This window comes from Haliotis asinina, chromosome 4, assembly GCF_037392515.1.
Source record: "Haliotis asinina isolate JCU_RB_2024 chromosome 4, JCU_Hal_asi_v2, whole genome shotgun sequence".
Taxonomy (NCBI): domain Eukaryota; kingdom Metazoa; phylum Mollusca; class Gastropoda; order Lepetellida; family Haliotidae; genus Haliotis; species Haliotis asinina.
In genome coordinates this window covers 69,101,687-69,127,915 of record NC_090283.1, presented here as the reverse complement: position 1 = coordinate 69,127,915, position 26,229 = coordinate 69,101,687, and the positions used below count along the sequence as shown (strand labels likewise).

The 26,229-nt window shown below is 39.6% G+C and overlaps 2 pseudogenes; one reads left to right on the top strand and one right to left on the bottom strand.

Annotated features, from left to right (window-relative positions):
• The first annotated feature begins 622 nt into the window (after positions 1–622).
• LOC137282710 (uncharacterized) lies at positions 623–2,901 on the top strand (annotated as a pseudogene).
• Positions 2,902–10,583: 7,682 nt separating this feature from the next.
• Positions 10,584–25,391, bottom strand: LOC137281427 (uncharacterized; annotated as a pseudogene).
• Positions 25,392–26,229: the final 838 nt, after the last annotated feature.

The following is a 26,229-nucleotide window of genomic DNA, read 5'->3' as shown; positions in this document are numbered from 1 at the left end:
AGATTGAATTTGAAAGCACGAGGCACCAAGTCTACCCGTAACCTTCGTAATTGTCCGCAACCAATTCGACTCTTTCCGTCCATTTCCGTGACGTCACAGGAATGACTAGCTAAATTTGCACATTGTGCAACGATGTGGACGTAGCTCAGTGGGTTAGCTGTCGGGCTAACAATCAGAAGGTCGCGGCTTCGCGTCCGAAGGGTTCTCACAAACTGGTTGCCTGTCTCACTGACATGTGACCAACGACTGGGAACGGCCTCACGAGAAATTGTAGTGCTGAATTCTAAAAGGTGCTCCTCTAGCTCAATGCCGGCCGAAGAAAGAAATGGTTTAATTCTATGTCCTAGAGGCGGGACAAGAGAAGATTTTTTATTGTATAAATCCTCATAAAGGGGATTGAAAACAGTTATATGCAGGGTTAGATTCATTAGAGTACAGTTTACCAGTGTACTGTAAAGCTAACTTTATATGGCGCTGCTCAAGAGATGGTTCATCAGCCTCAACGCAGAGACTGTCAATAGAGGGGTTTCAGTACCCATGATGCAGTGCGCGGCCGCCATGTTGGTTGTCAACCTTGCAAGCGCGAAACGTAAACAAGTGCCGTATTCGACCAGCTGCCAATATGCCCGTTTCGTGCGAGGTGTTTAATTGTAGGAATCGTGCGAGCCGAGACAAGAGATTTTTCAGATTCCCGGCCATTACAGGTAATATTGATGAGAAAACAAGAGATCTCAGTCAGAAACGGCGCCGTTTGTGGTTTGCAGCTGTCAATCGGGAGGATCCTGCATTGAAGGATACCAGATACAAGCGTGTGTGCAGCGATATTTTGTTGGTGGTAAGTACAATGTGAATGGCCGATAACTCTGCGTAATACGAAATAAGGTTTGGCTGTTGTACCTCGGTTGTTTTAAAAATAAAAAAAATCGTTATTCTGTCAGTAATGTGATACCGATAGAATGAATTATCCCTCTTTCCTAAAGAGCGTTGGCGGAACGTATTTATTCGTTTTTGCTTCGACATGAATCATCGAATTTAACCCGCTTCGCACGATGATATTAAGGCGGCAGTATCTGTAATAGCCTAGGATACCTTTCACAAGGCACTGAGGTGATTGTGAGCCACTAAGGTATTGCAGTGCTTAAAAGCTTCACTGAATTATCTGTGTACGTATCAGGGCAAAAGGTTGTAGATGATTTTTAAAAAATTTAAAACAGTGTTGAGGTAGGGGACATGCCTGAACTGTACATGCATCCAATTGTATATTATCCTGGTGATATCATGAAAATGTATAATCCTCTCCAGGTTCTCCTTCGGCCTTGTGTCAGGACACCCATCCCGACTGGATACCAACTTTGAAACTTGGTTTATGGCAAGGGTGACAATGACAACAAGGGTTCTCGTTTCTTCCGTTTGCAGGTAAAGTAAACATGTTTAATGTTTACTTATGTATTGTTCATTTATAACTCATTTGTGACATTTAAAGGAAATGGTTCTGTCTTTCTGTTCATTTGGGCAGTTCTGATTTATCCAGGAACACAAAAAGGAAGTAGAATTGAGGAATTTGAAAGTAAGGTTAATTGATTTTTGCTGTAGTATGTAACACAGATATTCTCATCAATCTCAAAATATTTACATCATATACATAAGGTGTATTTATGGGACCTCTTGATTTCCTAGAGTTAATTTGTAACACTGTTTTCAATGCACTTGCTACAGGAATGCGAGTTAGCTACAGTGTAATTAGCTAAAGAACTAGTGTCCTTTGTCATTTAGGAGCGCAAGGAAGCATCTAGACTCCGGAACCTGAGGTTTCATCTTGAAGAGGAACATTGTGAGACAGAATCCAAGACTGAACCAGTAGATCAAGACCATGATCTAACACCTGAAAAGAAACTAGAAAGATGCAAAATAGAACTGAACGTTCTTAAATCAGAAAATGAATCTTTAAAGCATGAAAATGATCTACTTAAGAAGATAGTTCATAAAATAAAAGCAAATAATACTGAAGGCTTTGAGGGTTATGATGATAAAGTACGATATTACACTGGTCTGCCTTCTTTAGTAACACTAATTGCATTGTTCAATCTAGTATCATATGGAATTTGTCAGTCTTCACATTCATCTCTGACAAAGTTTCAAAAGTTAATTATTACCTTAATGAGACTCAGATTGAATTTACCCACTCTTGACCTAAGTTACAGGTTTGGTGTCAGCAAAGCTACTATTTCCAGGACATTTAATCAGGTTATGGATGTCTTGTACATAAACTTGAAACAACTTGTGTTCTGGCCAGATAGAGAAGATTTAAGGAAAACAATGCCAATGGTATTCAGAAGGTATTTTGGACGCAGAGTGTCTGTTATCATAGACTGTTTTGAGATATTGATTGATAGACCATCCAATTTGACTGCTAGAACCCATACATGGTCAACGTACAAGCATCACAATACTGTAAAATATCTCATTGGCATCACTCCCCAAGGTTCTGTTAGTTTCATTTCTGAGGGATGGGGAGGTCGTGCTAGTGATAAGTATTTAACAAATAATAGTGATTTTACAAACCATCTTCTCCATGGTGATATAGTATTAGCAGATAGAGGCTTTGATATACAAGAAATTATTGGTTCTGTAGGGGCGGAGTTAAGGATTCCAGCAATTACACGAGGTAAACCACAGTTAAGTGGGACTCAAGTAGAGGAAACGAGAAAAATTGCCAATGTAAGAATCCATGTAGAAAGAGTTATTGGTAGTGTCTGTCAAAAGTACATGATGCTCAGCAGCAATATTCCAATTGATTACCTGATGACGAAGAATAATGAAACTAATCCTTTACTTGACAAGATAGTCCATGTTTGCTGTGCACTTACTAACATGTGTCCATCAGTTGTTCCATTTGAGTGAAGGTTACTAATATTTTGTTAGACTTGCAAAAGAACAATACATAAATGACAGGTCATGTGTTTAATGTTGACATCTTTGGGACTCAGGAATGCACCCACTTTGACATGTTCAAAAGCAATATTAACCACGTTTTACTTTGCATCTGATACAGATGACCGCATTTTCGTGTATGTAAGAGGTCTATGTAAGTTTCATTGTCTTTCACATAAGTTAAATATTCAACTGAATCGTTTTGTTAAAACTGCTGACAGAATGAGTGAGTGAGTTAATATTTAACGTCACATCGGCAATATTTCAGCCATATCGTGACGAGAACATTTCTATATTGAAATGAAATATGTATACATTATAAACACCTGTCGTCAAAGGACAGTAAAACAACTAGAATATCACAGCTACAATTAAAACTAGTGTGGCGAGTTAAAACAAATACCACTATTTGGACAATACAATATAAGATACGGGCTGTAGATCGCCAACAACTGAAGGTAGATCACCATACTAGGGACCATGGGGACTTACATTACATTTGCTACCTGCATGGACCCTAGCTGGATTTACACCATCCCCTCAGCCGTTGGTGATTGTAGAAAAATGTAGCCGAAATTTAAAATGACAAAAATACTACGATTAAAACATTGGTCAGTTTAGATTTCACTTTGAAAGTTTTGGGACTTACGTATCCTCTCAGGGGGACAATAATTGTACGCTACTTTAACCCCCTTTGAGGGTACAGCCACTAACAATCGCAGTTGACAATTCTTACCACCATGGTTAAAATATCAGCTTTCTATTTACAAAACATATTATTCAATATTTATGTAATAATTCTATTTCCTTTAAAAATTCAATGATTAAATGATAATTAACATTAAAAGGATCCTTCATTGTTTTGACATTAAAATATTTATCCCTTGTGATGGCAAAATCAATACAGTCAAGCAAGATATGCTTGACCGTGATTCCTTCATCACAAGGGATACAAAACGGAGGATCCTCACCTTAAAGTATATATTCGTGAGTGTATCTAGTATGGCCAATGCCATAGTAACAACCTCCTCAAATCTGGACTGACAACCCAAGAAGGTGTAACCGATATAGGGTTTTATGGCATGCAATTTATTTATGCCTACTTGAGTGTCCCACTTCTTCTGCATCAGATCCCCGATATAAGATCTTATTGTAGCTTTATAATCTGAGTATGGGATAAGAAGTAGTGTCACAGATTTGTTGAGTGCTGCCTTAGCAGCGAAATCGGCCATTGTATTACCAGAGATTCCGACATGGCTTGGTAACCAACAAAAGACGATGTCGCACTGGCCAGTAGCAAGATCATTGTATAATTCGATGATTTCAATTACAAGTGGATGTTGAGAAGACAAATTTTAATAGCCTGAAGACAAGAAAGAGAATCCGAAAATATTGTGTAATGGTTATATTTAGGTTGCTTATTAATATATTTAAGAGCCGTGAGTATGGCATTAGCTTCTGCCGTGAAAATAGAGCTATTGTCGGGTAATCGGGAAGATATTATTCTAGATCCAATAACAGTGACACAAGCCACTGCATCACCATCCTTGGATCCATCTGTATGTAAGAATTTGTATGCGTCATATTTACTTTTCAACTGATTAAATTCCTGTTTATATTGAAGGTCATTAGTTTCAGATTTTTAAAATGTGGTCAGTGTTAGGTCAACTTGTGGTCTCACCAATTGCCAAGGAGGGGAAGAAAGGAGTCGAGAAGGAGATCTACCATCCAGATCAATGCCGGCAGCAGCAATCAATGATTTAGTTCGTACTCCAAGAGGCGGAACTAGAGAAGACGTTTTGTTGTACAAATCCTCATAAAGAGGATTAAATACAGTTGTATGCAGGGTTAGACTTGGTAGAATATAGTTTTGTGATATATTGTAAGGATAGTTTTGTACGGCGATGTCTTAGAGATGGCTCATCAGCTTCTACATAAAGACTTTCAACAGGAGAAGTTCGGAAAGATCCAAGACACAATCTAAGACCTTGGTGATGAACAGAATCTAATAATTTAAGATTACTTTTGCAGGCTCCACCATAAATTATGGAACCATAATCGAGTTTAGAACGGGCGAGTGATCTGTATAAGTGGAGAGGGTCGTTTGGTCCCCTCCCCACTTGGAGTTTGAAACAACCTTTAATAAATCAAGTGCCTTCAGACATTTAGCCCTCAGAGATTTAATATGAGGTAAGAAAGTAAGATGTTGATCAAATATCAATCCCAGAAATTTAGCTTCCTTTACAATTTTAATTGGAGTACCTGCAAGATGCAATTCTGGGTCTCTGTGTGGCTTATATTTCCGACAGAAATGGATGCAATTGGTTTTAGTTTTTGAAAATTTAAAACCATTTTTAAAATTTTAAAATTTCTGACCAATCATTAATTTTATTTAGACACATCTGTAATTGTCTCTCAATCATGTGCATATTTCTACCACGACATGACACATTAAAATCATCTACAAATAATGATCCATCAATGGATTCATTTAAAACTTTAGATAAGCTGTTTATTTTTATGCTGAATAACGTTACCGATTATACACTACCTTGTGGTACACCTTGGTCTTGATCGAACATGTCAGACATGGTGGAGCCCACACGTACCTGAAATTGCCTATCTGCTAAAAACTCAGATATAAATTGACACAAACGGCCTCTCAAACCCATTCCATGAAGATCTTTTAAAATTCCATACTTCCAGGTCGTATCATAAGCTTTTTCTAAATCGAAAAATATGGATACGGCATGTTGTTTTTTGATGATAGCATCCTCTACAAACGTTTCCAATCTAACCAAATGGTCTATAGTACTTCTATTTTTTCTGAAACCACACTGAATATTTGTTATAAGATTATTTGTTTCAAGGTACCATATCAGTCGGTTATTGACCATTCTCTCCATGGTCTTACATAAACAGCTGGTAAGAGATATTGGCCTATAATTAGAAGGGTCTGTATGATCCCGACCAGGTTTAGGTACAGGAATGACGACAGCATTCCGCCACGAAGAAGGAAAAGTCCCTGTAGTCCATATATGGTCAAAGATACATAATAACACTTCAAGACAAGTGTCAGGTAAATGTTTCAATAACTGATAATGAATATTATCACCCCCTGTTGCTGTTTCAGGTGCTTGCCCTAAAGCAGTGCGCAATTCATGTAAGGAGAAAACTTCATTATAGTCCTCACCGTTATCAGAAGTGAAATGAAGTTTCTTTTTTTCTTCCTGGTCTTTAAATTTCTGAAATTTTGGTGTATAGTTTGATGAGGAAGAGTGTTTAGCTAACGATTCTCCAAGTTTGTTTGCGATATCTGCTGTATCTGTTAATAATGTGTTACCCTCCTTCAGATGGTGAACATGAGATCCGGAACCTTTTCCTTTAATTTTTTTTTATCATATTCCAAACGTTAGACATTGGAGTTCTAGAACTGAGTTTAGATACATACGTCTGCCAAGACTGGCGTTTCGATTGTTTGAAGATACGTCGGGCTTTAACATTTGATATCTTGAATTTGTTTAAATTGTGGACTGTAGGGTGATTACGGAAATATTTTTCTGCCTTCCTCCTAGCTTTTCTAGCTAGTTTACAGTCGTCAGTATACCATGGTTTACGTATATGTCGATTTGTAGAGGATTTAGGAATAGTTTCATTTGCAATTGCCAGTAGTGCTTCTGAAAAGATTTCAGTCGGATCAGAAGTATTCGAAATTAATTCTGGTGTAATTTTACGTAGGCATAATGTCTCAAATGAAGACCAATTTGCCTTTGTAAAATTATATCTTGTCGAAGGTGGAATATCGGCTGGATGAATGAATGAAAGTATAGTTGGAAAGTGGTCACTTCCACAAAGGTCATGATGAACTGACCATTCGAATTCGGTGAGTAGTCTTGAATCTGTCAATGACAAATCAAGTGAGGAATATGTGCCTGTAGCAGGGTGTAGATATGTATTTGAATCATCATTAAAAATACATGTCATTATTTGTAAGAAAATCTTCTAGGACCTTGCCCTTAGTGTTTGTGTGTAGACCACCCCAGAGCGGATTGTGGCCATTCAGATCACCCATGATGACACACGGTTTAGGTAATTGATCATATAATGACTGAAGATCAGATTGATGAAGACCAGAAGAAGGAGGAATGTACAACGAACACAGTGTAAACACCACATTTAATGTAATTCGAATGGCAACAGCCTGGAGATTACTGTTCAGTTTGACAGGGCTGTGGATCACTCCCTCTCTCACCAAGATAGAAGATCCTCCAGTGGCCCTTTCGCCTAGGGGAGAAAAACAATGATATGAGTTGTACTGACGTAATTTTATTGTATCTGTCTGCTTTAAATATGTTTCCTGCAGACAGAAAGCTGATGGTTTGTAGTCTTGGACCAGCAATTGTAAATCATTAAAATTTGTTTTAAATCCTCTACAATTCCACTGAATTAAAGGTTATGAACTATTCATCTCTTTGGCGGATTGACTGGAGATCTGGCACGCCCATTTCTTTTAGGCGATAGACTACTTGTCCTGCGATGGATGTTTTCAGAAACATCCATCCGTTCCAGTGATCCAAACTTGTAGTAAAGTTTAACAGGATCATTTGACCCTTTGGATATCCTCTCGGTCTGTTTGTTGCGAGAGGAAGAGTCAATTTTATGTCTTGCTAAAGCATTCCTTTCTTTCCTAGATTGGGAGTTAGGTGATGAATCATTATGTGATCCTGATCTCTGCGGAGGTGTCACAGAAGTAGGTTCTGAAGAATCAGAAATCTGTTCAGCTGGGAATGGATCTGCTGTCTGCGTAAAAGACTCAGATGAAGAGTTGGGCTCAGGATTTACAGAACTGATCCATGTCAAATCTGTTTGACACTGAACTGTTGCTGAGGAAACTGTTGGATTTTTGAGAACGGAAGCATATGTTCCAGTCTGGTCTGCATTGGATACCAGTTTCTTTGCTTCTGTGTAAGAAATATTTTTTGTACATTATATTTTACTTATTTCCATTTCTTTTTTCCATACTGGGCAGGCTTTGCTCGATGATGAGTGTGCTCCAGAACAATTCTGGCACTTTTTAACATCACTGACACAATCTTCTGTAACATGGGAAGTTTGGCTACAGTGTGCGCACGTGGTTTTGTTCTTACACGAATTATACCCATGACCAAATTTTTGACATTTAAAGCATCTCAATGGGTTTGGTATGTACATTTCAACATGCAAGTTGCAGTACCCTGCTTTAACTGATTTTGGCGCCGTTGGAGATGAAAAAGAGAATAAGTAAGTGTTTGTTTTGAACGTTTCAGTGGCTTGTTGCCTGGTAAATCGTTTCACAAACGTAACCCCTTGATCATGCATTTCTGAAACTATATCCAACTCTGACATGTCATCAAAGAGTCGATCACGATCTCTTATGATGCCTTTGCTGGTGTTCAATGATCTATGAGGAGATACTGACACTGATATACCGAGAAGTTCCTCGATTGACATTAGGTTCGTGGCTTGCTGTCGCCTGGCACATTCAATGAGAATAGATCCATTCCTCAGACGTTTGATAGTTTTTACATCACCTGCAATTCCATAAATTCCCTTAGCAACCGCAAAAGGGTTTAATCTGATTGGTGTCTTATCAGGTGTTTCCATCACCAAGAATCGGGGCCAATACTCCACTGATTTTGATATAGGAATCATATCATCATTCTCTGAATCAACTTCCAGTGTACGTTTTGATTTTTTGATGGGGGTTGGAAAAGCCATGGTTGTATGATTAAGTTTCGTCATCTCTACTCCCCACCCGCCACCGAGTGCTAATAAAGGCGATATCCTATTGCCTGTGGATGTCCATCAGACAGATACCAGGGATATAGAGATGATGTACACCAGTAGTAAGGCCTACCAGTTTGGCCCATGAGCCATCGCCTTCTGGCACTGGCATCTAGGCAAATTTTCACAAAATTGAAAATTGATTTGTTATCTTATACACAAAATAGAACATTTCAACATTGCATCCAAATAGAACCAAGCCAAAATATGATAGAGCAATGAAATTTAGTGCTCAGGGCTCAGCATGACCAGCCGATTGGTTGAACCGGGCCCATTCAACCTCCAGTCTAGGTGAAGTAAGGGTCGAAGGGGTGTGTTGAGCAAAGGGAACGCGGTCACAGGCCCCCAGTGCCCTCAACCCCCAGACTCCCGTCCTCCACCGACAAAGGGCCGCAACCCACGACAGACGGGTTGGTGGACCAAATATCCCCCCGGGTCCACTACGGGGGTGTCGGCGAGCTCTTGGCGTTACCCAGCACCCACCACGAGGAGGTGGCTCGCCACGGGTGCCACTGCTGACAGAAGAATGTTAGTATGCACTAAGTGTCAATTATGGTAAGTCGAGGATGAGTATCATTTTTTGCTTATTTCTTTCTATTACTCTTAAAGCCGCAAGAAGATTATTTCATCCTTCTATCATGTTAACATAACACATGCTAAATATTATTGGTAGTTGGCATCAGCTGATGAGAAACACACTCTTTATGTATCTTCCGAAAATGAAACTTGCCACTTTGAGTACTGTGCACTCACTGTATATGTCTATATTAAATGTACTTTAGGCCAGTTGGCCTCCATGTTGAGCAGAAGTGTCATTGTCTATGACTGCATTTTCAGTAATTAATATGTTTCTGACAACACCATGATCAATGTGGCACATTATTAACTAGATAACAAATGATACTTTCATCATTAATGATCATAGATGTGTTCAGTGAGAATTAATTGTGAAAAGTTACTGGCAAGGATGGCTAGTTAATTCAAAATACCACTTGCCCACATCATACTTCAGCAGCCCTGCAAAATATCATTTATCAAAATGCACATTTGGTCGGAATCGGTGTGATGTTTGGTAATTGCAGACTTTAGGTTGCTGTCAACCTCTTAGAAGGAAGTAATGTCAGTTAACCAATTAAGGTATGTATAATACATGCTGCCGGCGTAATTGGCATTGTGATCAGGGGAAAATGACTTTTTGTTCCTAAAAACGTTTGCATTTGGCATTACAACTAGGCTATATAACATAAAACTTTCTATACAGATTGTGTGGCAAGAGATAATACATTACTTCATTCTATTCATGTGCATAGTTGAGCAAATCATCTGGCAATTACAGTTGGGACAGCTTTCACAGTATATTACTGGTCTAAATCACAACAAGATGTGTTGTCATTATTCAGACAGATCATAGGTCAAATCATTATTGGTAAGTGAAATCACATCAAATTCAAAAGACTATACTGATATTTTGTTTCACACAATAATTCAGCTGAATAATTATCTCCGCAACTGTTGATGTCTTATACCAAGTTCACAATTCAATGGAAAATATATCACACACATGACTATGAATTGCTGCTCATGTATATACAATCAGTCATTTATAGTAATAAATCTATATGAACATGCTGTAACATTATCTGTGTTATTGTTCAATTGTTATTGTTCTATGTTAGCCTTGGTGTAGTGCCAACAAAATATGACTTGAGTAAGTTCACTTCAATATGGAGGTGGTTTGTCATTTAAGAAATCAGAACAAGTTGCTTGGTGTCCGCGAGGCTTGAGGCACATAATGTAAAGTTACACTGATGAGATAATGTTTAAGTACATCACTCTTCACTGTTGCGTTTCCGCTTCTTTCCCATGTTACTTGTTGAACAGTCTCTACAAAACCATTTCCCTTTCGGCTCACCCACAAGACCAACACACTTGAAGTGAAACCACCTCACAGTAAATTCTTTCCCATCACAGCCAACGTATTTCCATCCATCTTCTGGCATGTACAAAACAGTTCCTTATCAACATTTTCTGGAGCAACCCTGTAACTGGTGTTGAAGAAGTGTCGTGCAACAATCTCTGGTAGAATTACAGATGTGAAAAACTGCATTGCATGTTCAGTTACTGGTTTCCAGAAACCCAGACAAGGTGTAATTCTTTCCACAAACACATCATTGTTTGTCCAAACAACAAAGTCACAGTAATCATAATTAGTTACAGATAGCTGTGTTTGCACCTGGTAATAGCACTGACTGTCCCTTTTTAGTTGCAGTGACCCATTAACTTCCTCTAAGTAAACAATACTATTGTCAACAAAGTCATCCTTTGCACAGAATGGACACTTCATCTCAAGACTGCCCCTTCCACAACAACCACAGTCAACAATCCCATCAGGAGTTGCACCAAGATGTGGATACTCACAGCTGAGGAATAAGCCACATTCCTCAACACTGAAGTTATGGTGACGCTCAGAAGACGATTTCTCATAGGTGTCCCTAGCTGTTACTTCATGGCTGCATCCCCATCTCGTAGCTTAATTAGAGTGAGTGAGTGAGTGAGTGAGTGAGTTAATATTTCACGTCACATCGGCACTATTTCAGCCATATCGTGACGAGAACATTCAGCAATAAAAACGACTATTGTGTCCATTATAAAACCTGTCAACGAAGGACAGTAAAACAACTAGGATATCACAATTAGCATTAAAACTAGTGTGGAAAGGTAAAACTGATATCATTATATGGACAATACAGTATAAAAACAGGCTATAGATCGCCAACAACAGAAGGTAGATCACCACACTAGGGACCATGGGGACTTACAGTACCTTTGCTACCTACATGGTCCCTAGTTGGATTTACACCATCCCCTCAGCCGCTGGCGATTGTAAGAAATTGTAGCCAAAATTAAAATAACACAAATACTACACTTAAAAGTCCTGGAAAGTATAAATTTACTTTGAAAATTTTGGGACTTATGTACCCTCTCAGGAGGACAATTATTTTACAATACTTCAACCCCCGTTGAGGGTACAGCCACTAATGATCAATGTTCCTAATCTATACTACCAACCATTAAAATACAACTATCTACAGGACATATCAATTATAATTCAACAAGGAAATCAATTTCCCTTAAAAATCCAATAATTAAATGAGTATTGACTGTGTTAAAAAGATCCGAAAGTGTTTTTACATTGAAATATTTATCCCTTATGATGGAGAATTCAACACAGTCAAGCAGGATATGCTTGACCGTGGTTCTCTCATCACAAGGGATGCAAAATGGAGGATCTTCACCTTTCAACAGGTATGCATGGGTATACCTTGTATGACCAATACGACATCGTCGTAGTATGACCTCTTCAAATCTGGACTGACAACCCAAGTGGGTATAACCAATGTAAGGTTTTATTTCAATTTATTGATACCCACTTGGGTGTCCCACTTCTTCTGCATCAGATCACGGATATAGGATCTAATTGCAGTTTTATAATCACTGTATGGAATAAGAAAGGGAGTCACAGATTTGTTGAGTGCTGCCTTAGCAGCAATGTCAGCCAGTGTATTCCCTGAAATTCCTACGTGGCTAGGTAACCAACAAAAGACGATGTCGCATTGGCCAGTTGCAAGATCATTATACAATTCAATAATGTCAATTAAAAGTGGATGTTTACATGATAAATTTTTAATCGCCTGAAGACAAGAAAGAGAGTCTGAATAGATTATATATTGTTTACGTTTAGGGTGTCTTTGAATATATTTAAGAGCTGTTAATATGGCGTTAGCTTCTGCTGTAAAAATAGAACTATTATCTGGTAATCTAGAAGATATTGTTCTGGATCCGATGACAGTGGCACAAGCCACTGCACCACCGTCCTTGGACCCATCTGTAAATAAGGATGTATAATTGCTATATTTATGTTTCAATTGATGATATTCTTGTTTATACTGTAATTCATTAGTTTCTGATTTTTTAAATGTAGTTAATGTTAGGTCAACTTGTGGTCTAACCAACTGCCATGGAGGAGAAGAAAGAAGACGGGAGGGAGCTATGTTTTTAAGCTCAATGCCGGCTGAAGAAAGAAAGGGTTTAATTCTGTGCCCAAGAGGTGGAACAAGAGAAGACTTCTTGTCGTACAAATCCTCATAAAGGGGATTGGACACACAGTTATATGCAGGGTTAGATTCATTAGAGTGTAATTTAGTAATGTATTGTAAGGACAATTTAATACGACGTTGTGTAAGAGATGGTTCATCGGCCTCAACATACAGACTGTCAACAGGTGAAGTTCTAAAGGATCCAAGACAAAGTCTTAGACCTTGATGATGGACAGCATCTAATAGCTTCAGGCTGCTTTTGCAGGCTCCACCATATACGATGGAGCCATAATCAAGTTTTGAGCGAACGAGTGATCTGTATAAGTGAAGGAGGGTAGTCTGATCCCCTCCCCACTTTGAATTAGAAACAACCTTCAATAAATCAAGTGCCTTTAGGCATTTGGCTTTTCGGGATTTAATATGCGTCAAAAAGGTCAAATGTTAATCGAAAATTAAACCTAAAAACTTAGCTTCCTTGACAACTTTGATGGGGCTGCCACTTAGAAATAGTTCTGGGTCTTTATGGGGTTTGTATTTACGGCAAAAGTGTATACAACTGGTTTTTGATTTAGAAAATTTAAAGCCGTTTTCGAGGCACCATTTGTTTATTTTGTTTAAGCATAACTGCAGTTGGCGTTCAATAGTACGCATATTTTTACCTCGACAAGAAATATTAAAATCATCCACAAATAACGATCCATCGACTGAATCATTTAAAACCTTGGATAAACTATTGATCTTGATACTAAACAATGTAACAGACAAAATACTGCCTTGTGGAACACCCTGATCCTGACTGTAATGATCAGAGAGTGTAGAACCCACGCGGACCTGAAATTGCCTGTCATTTAAAATGTTGGATATAAATTGCGACCTCGTAATCCAAAGTCATGTAAATCTTTTAAGATTCCATATTTCCATGTCGTGTCGTAAGCTTTCTCTAAATCAAAAAAAGATCGACACTGCGTGTTGTTTGTTAATAATGGCATTTTTTAAGAAAGACTCCAAGCGTACTAAATGATCGACAGTACTTCTGTTTTTACGGAAACCACATTGTATATCTGTTATGAGGTTATTGGTTTCCAAGTACCAAACAAGTCGATTATTTATCATACGTTCCATGGTCTTACAAACGCAGCTAGTTAGTGATATTGGTCTATAATTGGAGGGATCAGTATGATCACGACCGGGCTTAGGTATGGGAACAATAATAGCATCACGCCATGACGAAGGAAATGTTCCAGTTGTCCAAATGTCATCAAAAATATGTAAGAGCGCCTCTAAGCAAGACTCAGGTAAGTGCTTGAGGAGCTGATAATGTATACCATCACTGCCTGAAGCAGTATCGTGTGCCTGGTCAAGAGCAGTATGAAGCTCATGCATCGAAAATGTTTCATTATAATCTTCCCCATTATCTGAATTGAAATGAATAGTTTTCTTTTCTTGCAGTTTTTGATATTTTCGGAATTCGGGTACATAATTAGATGAGGAAGAATGTTTGGCTAACGTTTCACCTAATTTATTTGCAATATCTGATTTATTGGTCAATAATTGATTCCCATCTTTGAGATGGTGAACGCTAGATTTAGAGCCCTTACCTTTGATTTTCTGGACCATATTCCATACCTTTGATATTGGTGTGCGCGAATTAATCTTCGATACCTAGTTCCGCCAAGAATGGCGTTTATTTTGCTTGAAAGTACGGCGTGCTTTGGCATTTAAAATTTTAAATTTGTCCAAATTATGGACCATGGGATGGCGACGGAAAAACATTTCAGCTTTCTTCCGTGCCTTCCTAGCCTGTTTGCATTCAATGTTAAACCATGGTTTACGCACATGTGAAATTGCAGAGGACTTTGGGATACACTCTTCAGCTATGTTATTTAGTTCATCTGAAAAACATTGTATGGCATCAGGTATATCATGAAAAAGTTCAGGTGTGAGTTTGTCAGCACATAGACTTTTATATAAAGTCCAGTTAGCCTTTTTAAAATTCCACCTTGATGATGGAGGAGCATCTGACGGAGCAATAGCTTTGAGAATGGTTGGAAAATGATCACTGCCACACAGGTCATTGTGGACTGACCATTCAAACGGATTCAGAAGATCCGGGTCTGTCATGGACAGATCAAGGGATGAGTAAGTACCTGTACCGGGATGTAAATATAGTCTGGTTCATAATTATTGAGAATTTTTCTTCTTACTTTGAGCTATCCTAACACCTCAACTGATTCACTGATACTTAAAACTAAGTAATGGTATGAGGGAGGTAACTCATCTTGGCCTACTGAGTATAGTACAATTAGAGTTACCTCCCCTGAATTTGTAGCAGACGTCATTTTCCTCAGCACTGTCTGCTGAAGATAAAAGAAGGTTGATTTTTGAGTTGTGTAATCAAGGAATTGATGATGTAAATACATTGGCAGAGAGAACAGGAACTCCTCTTTCTACTGTGTATAGGATTAGGAAGAATTTTAAAGAGGGAAAGGATTTTGGGCACCAGAAAGGAGCAGGGAGACCCAGAAAATTGGACTTCTCAGATCGCGTCCGGCTGGGAATTTTAGCGTCTAAAAAGCAAAGGGCAAGCATCTCCAACATCAGGTATGAAATGATAGAAAGGGGATCAACAGTTGTTTCAAAATCTACAGTTAGAAGAAATTTGATTGATCTTGGATGGGAGAAAAAGACTGGAATTCCTTCTCCTCTCATGAAACAAGAACATAAAGACAGGCGTGTTGAGTGGTGTTTGGCACATGAAAACTTTGACTGGGAAAATGTGTTTTTTACTGATGAAAGCTCAATATGGGTATATCCCAATAATGTGAAAATATGGACAAAGTCTGCGTCAGCACCGTTGTATCGACGACCTAAATACAGCCCAAAGTTTCATGTATGGGGAGGGATATCCTTATTAGGAACGACTCCGCTGTGTGTGTTTGAGGGAAATCTGACAAGTCAACGCTACACTAACATATTAGATAATTTTCTCCTTCCAAGTGCACATGTGTTTTATGGAAATGACTGGATTTTGCAGCAAGATAATGATCCTAAACACACCGCAAAACATGCCAAGCAGTGGTTTCAGGAGAAAAATGTGACTGCATTACCATTTCCTGCATATAGTCCTGACTTAAATCCCATTGAGAACATTTGGGGGGTGATGAAGGAATGTGTGTGAATCAAAAGGGGTTGACAAAAATTGAAGACATGAAGAGAGAAGTGGTCCGATACTGGGACAGCATAACTCACGAGACACTAACCTCTCTGATAGGAAGTATGCCTACCCGTCTTAGACTGTGCCGTGAAGCTCAAGGAGACTTGATAAAATATTAAATTGTTACCTACACAATATGAAAAGGTCAGTTCACTTTCACAATACATTCAATTTTATCTGATTTGTTCTCGTTTAATAATATGAAATGCTTTAGCTATTCTCAATAATTTTGAACCATACTGTACGTGTTGGATGTATCATTAAAGAGGCATATGTCATTGTTGGCAAGAAAATCTTCCAGTACTTACCCCTTATTATTAGGGTGTGCACTTCCCCAAAGAGGGTTGTGTCCATTCAAATCTCCCATGATGATACAGGGCTTGGGAAGTTGATCATACAACGCCTGAAGATCAGCATGCTGAAGAGATGAAGAAGGAGGAACATAGAGTGAACACAATGTAAGGACAATGTGCAAAGTTACTCGGACAGCAACAGCTTGGAGGGGGGTATTCAGAGAAACCGGGCTATGAATAATACCTTGTCTCACCAGAATCGAAGAACCTCCTGTTGTTTTAACACCCGGGGGTGAGAAGAAATTGTATGAACTGTACTGCCTTAAGTCAAGTTTCTCAGTATTTGGTAAATATGTCTCCTGTAAACATAGAGCTGAAGGTTTAAAATCCTGTATAAGCAATTGTAAATCATTAAAATTATTCCGCATTCCTCTGCAATTCCACTAAATGATATGTGAGTCATTCATGGGGGCTTAATTTGAGATCGGGATTGAGGTCTGCTATCCTTCTCAATGTGCGAGGGACTAATCTCCATGTCAAGAGGTTCAAATGAATTATGAACCTCAACAGTATTTGGAAGTGAAGAAGGTACCTCCAAGTGCTGGAGGGACCTGGCTTTTCTTCCCATTTGTTTCTTTTCTTTTCTGGATAACTGGGCTGCGCCCTGAACTGCCTTGTTGGCTGTATTGTCTGGCATAATATCAGTTTGAGATGCTGATGTTGCCGTTTTAGCCTCAAGCTGAGGATTTGGAGCTACTGTGTCTAGTGTAACTTGTTGTTCGACCCAGGAAAGTGTTGTTTGGCAAGCTACAGATACTGTCACCGGAGCTGGTCTAGATTGTTGAGTTGATACAACTGCTGAAAAAGTTTTAGTTGACGAAGAAGATGCAGATGATTGTGACATCAATAACTTTTTAGCCTCACGATATGAAATGTTGTTTTTGCACTTAAGTTGAAGAATTTTCGATTCATGTTCGAAAACTGGACATGATCTGGAAGAGGCCAGATGTTTTCCGTTACAGTTTGCGCAGCGAGAGCACACAGTGTTGCGATTGCAGTTCTTTGCTCCGTGGCCAAACTTTTGACACCTGTAACATCTGACAGGGTTTGGAACGTAAACCTCAACACCGATATTGAAATAACCTGCTTTAACACTTGTTGGCAATTTTGGAAGGGAAAACGTGAAGAGATAGGTGTTGGTCAGTATAACATTGTCATTTTGCTTTTTAGTGAAACGTTTCACATCAGTGACTCCTTGACTCTTCATTTCAGCAACAATATCCTTCTCACTCATGTCAGATAGACATCGAGCACGATCGCGTACAATTCCTTTACAGGAATTTAATAATTTGTGTTCTGAAACGGAAACCTCAACGTTGGCAAACTGTTTAATAGACAAAAGGTTCAAAGATTGCTGTTTACCTAAACATTCCACTAGCAAAGAGCCGGAGCGCAGGCGAGTAACATTTTTCACTTCGCCACAATATCCATTGACAGCTTTTGAAATTGCAAAAGGGTTCAGTTTAATTGGATTGTGATCTAAAGCCTCAATAACGATAAATCGAGCCCAGGAATCTACATTAATGCCATGATCATCATCAGACGAACTTGCATCAAAATGCCGTCTTTTTGAACCGGAGTGTATTTGAGACATAATGAAAAAAGTGTGGTTCAACAACCCTGCTCCCCACCCACCACGGAGTGTCAACCAGGACGGTGTCTAATTGCATTGGGTCTCCAGAATACAAACACCAGGGATACAGGGATGTTATACTCCAGTGAGTATGACACAAACAGCAGTATTTGTATACCAAAGTACATGCCAGGGAGGTTCAGCCCAGTGACAAGAAATTGGAAACACACCGAATTTGGAGGTCAACCTCACCAGATTGGCCCATGAGCCACAGCCTTCTGGCATAGGACTCTAGGCATTTCAACATATTAATAATTTGAACAATGGAAAGTAAAGAGGCAAACACCCAAATACGACGAAAATGTGCTCAAAATATTCACTATGCACAGAGCATTGCGTGACCAGCCGATTGATAGAACCGGGCCAGTTCTACCACCCGTCTAGGCGAAGTCAGGGCCAAAGTGGTGTATTGAGCAATAGGAACACGGTTACTGGCCCCTATTGCCCTCAACCACCAGGATCCCTTCCTCCGCCGACACAGGGCCGCAACCCACGGCAAACGGGTTGGTGGACCAAATATCCCCCCCGGGTCCACAACGGGGGTGAACGGCTCTCAGCGTTACCCAGCACCCACCACGAGGAGGTGGCCGTTCACGGGTGCCTAGCTTAATTAGAAAACTTGACCTCAGATGGGTAACAGATGTGGCGAATCAAACTCCTCGAGGGGTTGGATAGTGATGTACGATTGACACTCATCATCTTTGATGCAGTTATACGGCCAGCCCTGAACTGAAACCAAACTGGGTAACATGCTTGGGTTCTTGTTGCAGCTTCAACTGCCAAAACTTCATCTGATGTGATGTTTAAATGACTTAAGATATTGTGACAGTGTTGTAATACATCATTGTACGGGATGCCAACCATAGTTTCATCAAATAGCTCTGTGATCACTTGAGGAAACTCTGGTTGTAATGGAACAGGTACATACTGATCACTGTAATTACTGTAAACTGCAAGACAAGATGGTCTATCTGCACTGATAGCGTGAAGGAAGCTTTGAAAATTTGCGGTCGATGCAGATTTTAATTCCTTGATTTGTTGAACATTTAATAAAGTCGAACATGTTGTGGAAGATCCAATTGATAGGTCAAGTTTCTTCTTTAAAGTCTTTGATGAGGTGAAATCAATGTCTTTTAGACATGCATAGTTAATCTTGTTAAGAGAAGCTGGGAGTTTCCAGTATGCAGGCTGCTGTGTCACAGTGGCAGTTTCTCTCAGCCTGACAACAGCTTCAACAGCAAACATCATACTTGCCACATGTGAGCATGATTCACACAAACCTGCCCTACAGTTACAAAGAGCCGATAAAACTTTGCCAGTATCATCAGTGATAAATAGGGCTCTCACGAGTCCAAAATATTGGACTCGAGTACTCGAGGGGTTTGACCCGACTCGGACCCGAGTAGTCGACAATTAGAGTGAGTGAGTTTAGTTTTACGCCGCACTCAGCAATATTACAGCTATATGGCGGCGGTCTGTAAATAATCGAGTCTGGACCAGACAATCCAGTGATCAACAACATGAGCATCGATCTGCGCAATTGGGAACCGATGACACGCGTCAACCAAGTCAGCGAGCCTGACCACCCGATCCCGTTAGTCGCCTCTTACGACAAGCTGAGTCGCCTTTTATGGCAAGCATGGGTTGCTGAAGGCCTATTCTACCCCGGGACCTTCACGGGTCGACAATTAGATGGTTTTCTAGAACAAACAAATAAACATGACGTTTAGCGGACAACGTACTATCATACATACACTTGATGTAATAGTCGATCTAACAAAAAAGACAGAAACGAAGCGAGGGGAAGATCGCCGCCATTTTTAATGATACGAATAAAAACAAAAACTGATATTAAACTTGTTCTATGTTATTTTCATTATTTGACATTAAATTCTGCTCTCTTTTTTAATTATCATTGAGCGTGATATTGCATTGGCTTCGAAAATAAATCAACTTTATTGATGGATAAATCTGCATACTGTAATCAACCAATCATTTCTTAGAAATTTGACCATGTGACTGATTTTCCCGAATGGTCTCAAACGAAAGTGATAGATCTATCTTCCGAGAGTTAATTTGTTTGTTTATTTCAGATATAGCAGACGACAGAAATACGGGGATAGGATGATATAAAAAGCTGAATGTGATCCGTGATCAAGGCGATTATGATTTATGAATCATTACTTTGTTGTTGTATTTATACATAATTCATTCGTTGATGCATGACCAGGCATACTATTAAAATTCTGTTGTTATTTCTATCTAGTTGTTGTTGATGACTTGTAATATATGTTAAACGATTAGTAACCTTTTAGTTTAGAGTTTTCGCAAATAATTTATTCATGTAATTCTCAATATCATACGTCCTTCTAAAACTATAATCATTGATTCTGAGGGATTCATCGATAAAAGATGTCGTAAATACGTTTTCAAGTAGAGGTGAAATTAATGAAAAGAATACCAAACTCTCAGATGTGTAAACTAAACGTAATACTACTCTAATATCGATGGGACCCGTGAAGGTCCCGGGGTAGAATAGGCCTTCAGCAACCCATGCTTGCCATAAAAGGTGACCCAGCTTGTCGTAAGAGGCGACTAACGGGATCGGGTGGTCAGGCTCGCTGACTTGGTTGACGCGTGTCATCGGTTCCCAATTGCGCAGATCGATGCTCATGTTGTTGATCACTGGATTGTCTGGTCCAGACTCGATTATTTACAGACCGCCGCCATATAGCTGTAATATTGCTGAGTGCGGCGTAAAACTAAACTCACTCACTCACTCACTAATATCGATGGAAATTATATCTTTTCTTTAATTGCAGTACCATTAACGTACCAATTAGTAATATATACGTTATACTGTGACAGTCGGGATTGGATAATTGAACGTATATATATATATATACAGTATGGTTCAAAATTATTGAGAATAGCTAAAGCATTTCATATTATTAAACGAGAACAAATCAAATAAAATTGAATGTATTGTGAAAGTGAACTGACCTTTTCATGTTGTGTAGGTAACAATTTAATATTTTATCAAGTCTCCTTGAGCTTCACGGCACAGTCTAAGACGGGTAGGCATACTTCCTATCAGAGAGGTTAGTGTCTCGTGAGTTATGCTGTCCCAGTATCGGACCACTTCTCTCTTCATGTCTTCAATTTTTGTCAACCCCTTTTGATTCACACATTCACATCATCCCCCAAATGTTCTCAATGGGATTTAAGTCAGGACTATATGCAGGAAATGGTAATGCAGTCACACTTTTCTCCTGAAACCACTGCTTGGCATGTTTTGCGGTGTGTTTAGGATCATTATCTTGCTGCAAAATCCAGTCATTCCCATTTAAACACGTGCACTTGGAAGGAGAAAATTATCTAATATGTTAGTGTAGCGTTGACTTGTCAGATTTCCCTCAAACACACACAGCGGGGTCGTTCCTAATAAGGATATCCCTTCCCATACATGAAACTTTGGGCTGTATTTAGGTCGTCGATACAACGGTGCTGACGCAGACTTTGTCCATATTTTCACATTACTGGGATATACCCATATTGAGCTTTCATCAGTAAAAATCACATTTTCCCAGTCAAAGTTTTCATGTGCCAAACACCACTCAACACGCCTGTCTTTATGTTCTTGTTTCATGAGAGGAGAAGGAATTCCAGTCTTTTTCTCCCATCCAAGATCAATCAAATTTCTTCTAACTGTAGATTTTAATACAACTGTTGATCCCCTTTCTATCATTTCATACCTGATGTTGGAGATGCTTGCCCTTTGCTTTTCAGACGCTAAAATTCCCAGCCGGACGCGATCTGAGAAGTCCAATTTTCTGGGTCTCCCTGCTCCTTTCTGGTGCCCAAAATCCTTTCCCTCTTTAAAATTCTTCCTAATCCTATACACAGTAGAAAGAGGAGTTCCTGTTCTCTCTGCCAATGTATTTACATCATCAATTCCTTGATTACACAACTCAAAAAACAACCTTCTTTTATCTTCAGCAGACATTGTTGACAGTGCTGAGGAAAATGACGTCTGCTACAAATTCAGGGGAGGTAACTCTAATTGTACTATACTCAGTAGGCCAAGAAGAGTTACCTCCCTTATACCATTACTTAGTTTTAAGTATCAGTGAATCAGTTGAGGTGTTAGGATAGCTCAAAGTAAGAAGAAAAATTCTCAATAATTATGAACCAGACTATATAAAGAATTAGTAATAAAACAACGATATTTTCATGATTCAGTATTTTTATAAACTCTTCCTTTAGATCAAATTAATTACAGAATACAAAATAACACTAATTACTTCCTTTGAAACTTTAAAGGTATTTTTCACTACAGTGTATGAATACTAGTAGTCATCAACAGTGATTAATGTCATTGAATCAAGTCCTGTAAAGATTACTAAACAGTAAGCACGTTAAAAGTTGAACTCGTGAAACAGTGAACACTTGAGACATAAACACTATCACTTCTTTCAGATGTCAGGAAGAACAGGCAAAGCTGGGACGTTATCAGACTCAGACTCAGAGGGGGCCGTGGTTGTCTCCGCTGGGGTGGGGGCAGGGGTTTCATACTCAGGCTTCTCTGTCTTGATATTCAAGGTTGAAGTCGAGGGAGTGTTTGCATCTAGCAATGGTTTCCTAGTGTTCTTGTTGAGGAATATTATCGCATCAGCAGTTTCAGAACTAAGGGCAGATCGTTGTCTCGTAATCGTGAGCCAGCCGCAGAGAAAGCACGTTCCGAAGGCACGCTCGTTCCCGGGATACAAAGGTAACGCTGGGCAAGTTTAGCCACACGGGGATAGTGGATTTCGTTCTCCCTCCACCAAGATAATGAGAGTGATTTCAGGGTTGACCATTCCTTGACTCTTGTTTGCGCACCCAAGAAGTCTGAATACTTTGGTGACATCCCGCTTGTTTTCAAATTCGTACTCATCTGAGATCTCAATGATATCGCTTAGTAGGAAAGACATGGCATCTCCAGACTCTGAGAACTTGAATTTCTTGGGGCTAGGTTCTGATGACTGAGACTGAGAGTGGGGCTCCTCCTTTACAACTGTTGGCGTAGTAACTGTTTCAGCACTATTGTCAATCTCAGTTATCAGCCTCACAACAGCAGCTTGAACTTCGGTTCTCTGTTCTGGCTTCAGAAATTTCAGGTTCTTGTAACATGGGTCCAGTGCAGATGCTACCATAGTTGGGGAAACCAGGAAACCGTCAGGAAACAGGCGTGAAGAAAGTCCAGCTGATATCCTTGTCTTCATGTCACAGACGATGTTGGAGTCAAGGTCTTTAGCAATCAGGTGGTTGTCGACCAGAGCAAAGACGAGCGGGTAGACTCCGGAAGAAGTCGGGAATTCTTCACTGCAAAGTACCTCTGTGGCAGAAACCAGTGGTTTCAGGGCTGAAACCAGTTGGTCAACAAGTACCCAATGACTATTTTTCAAGTCCAGATGTTTGTGTTTCTTAATTGATTGATCATGCAGAACAGCAACGATGTCCCCATGTAAGAGAGATAGTCTTTCCAGCATAAAGTAGACTGAGTTCCATCGTGTAACTACATCTGTAACAACATGTTTTGGACTTTTTCCAAGGAGCTTTTGATGATTTTCTAGGAATTGTGTAGCCAATGTTGACTTTGCAAAAAATGCCACAAGCTTTCTGGCATGCATGAGCATATTTTCAATGCCTGATACTTTTAATCCATCGTGTACTGCAAGTTGGAGGGAGTGGGCAAAACAGCGAACATGAGGATATCCAGCTGATCTATCCGCAACACACGTTTGAAGCGTTGTCTGTCGTTATGCCAGACACAGATTGGATACAAAATTCCTGTTGTATCGATAGCAGGTTTGCAGCAATATTTTCGCCGATGTGTCTCTCTTCTACCCGACGTGTAGCTAGGACACACGATTTTAAACTCCATGGCCAATTACTCAGGTAATGGCCTGTGACAGTTATGTACCCGTGTGTAGCTACACTGGTCCACATGTCCGTAGTAAGAGCAACGGCTGGTACTGTTTTCAGTATAGAAATCAGGTCCCCCTTAATGTCTTCATATGATTACATTAAGTAGTTGTGTATAGTAGCGGCACACGGCACTTGGTAGTTGGGATTTAATGCCCCACAGAAAGCTCTGAACCCTTCGCCTGTAACAATACTGATAGGTCGCATGTCTTTGACGCACATTAGCATTGCTTTTTGTGTGATTGATTCATACCAATTCCTGTCTACAGGTTTTCTACTTTTGCTAACAAAACTTCCAAATTGCCCTAGAGTTGCTTGCTTTTTGTTAGAAGTGACTGTACTCAATTGCGGACGCTTGCAAGAGAGATGTTTATGCATTGAGCTAGTTGTACTACCAGCGTAACTAAGAGATATGCCACAGAGACGGCATTTTGTTTTCTTAGTTACCAAATCGAGATCAAAATGAGCCCAAACGTTCGGTTTTTTCTCACCGTCGTCCATGTTGGTAATGTAGGGAGGTTAGAGTTATCTCCCTTCCGAGGCCTCGAGTCCAACAAATTGGACTCGAGTCTCACTTTACCCGACTCGGTCCCGAGTACTCGTGAGAACCCTAGTGATAAACCAGGGCTGTGACGGAGCTTCATTTAAGCGCTGTGAATGCATAACCTGTGAAAAAAAACAGTACAATGCTCAGGCATTGTTTCATGCGGTATTCAAACTTGATTGAAATGAAATGTTTGAATTTCACAAAGGCGTTTCATTGCATAATGCTGAAGGCAATTAGCATGTACAGATGTTTATCAACAGGCTGAAGACATTTTGGATTTCATTTCAACATAATTTTTACTGTTATTAAATCTGTGAAACCATAATTAAAACATTGCTGTACTTAGTATAAACAGAACCTATATATTTTGATTATCATTGCATATATGCCAAACACACAATTGTTGATTTGGGTAAACTGTATACGAAAGGTGCGATGTGTATACGGTCGCATAGCGGCTCTCGGCACGGTAAAACTTGTTTACGTTTACTTACCTTTGACATGACGACGTGAATGGCCTTTCCATCTTTCCATCGGATAAATGCACATAGGAGACAATGTCTCGTACCCAACCACACACAAATCTGTCATATGCTTCCAGACTCCTGTAGTTTCTCATGTCGGATAAACTATAAAAAGCTTAAGGACTTGGGCTGAACACCAGATAGTTGACGATGTCGACGTAGCTTGTTGCCGGCAAATACTTGTGGTCGTCACTCCATTCCGATCTGGGAATCCTGTATGGATCTTCGTTGTCTATCACAACAGTCTTCTCGAGATATCGTGCGCGAGATACTTTAACGAGTAGGTTTGCATAATTCTCCATGGCAGATGGTTAGATGACAGACAGAGGCAGATAGACGTATGAGTAGACGACAGTTGCTAGTGACGCTATGGTTGCTGGGGACGCGAATGACAACCAACATGGCGGCGCGTATGGAATCACGGGACAACTCTGAAAACCGTCTGACGGGGAATTTTTTAAAAGACCCAAGACAAAGTCTTACACTTCTTGATTCTGTCCATCATCAAGGTTTAAGGTTGCTTTTGCAGGCTCCAGGCTTGTATATCTGTGATAAGATTATTTGTTTCCAAGTACCAAACAAGTCGTTTATTTATCATGCATTCCATGGTCTTGCAAACACAGCTAGTTAGTGAAATAGGTCGATAATTGGACGGATCGGTATGATTACGTCCAGGTTTAGGTATTGGTACTACTATGGCGTCACGCCATGAGGGAGGAAAGTTACCCGATGTCCAAATATCATCAAAAATAATAATAAGAGTTTCTAGGCAGGATTCTGGTAAGTGCTTCAGGAGTCGATAATGTATGTTATCAGCTCCTGTAGCAGTGTCATGAGCTTGATCAAGAGCAGAATGGAGTTCATGGATAGAAAATGTTTCATTATAATGTTCCCATTATCAGAATTGAAATCAATAGTTTTCTTTTCTCTGCTGATTTATCAGTAAGTAATTGATCTCCATGTTTAAGATGATGGACAGTAGATTTAGTACCTTTACCTTTAATTTTCTGCACCATGTTCCATACCTTGGACATGGGTGTCTGATAATTTATTTTAGATACATAATTTTTCCAAGATTGGCGTTTGTTCTGTTTAAAAGTACGCCGCGCTTTAGCATTTAAAATTTAAATTTATTTAAAT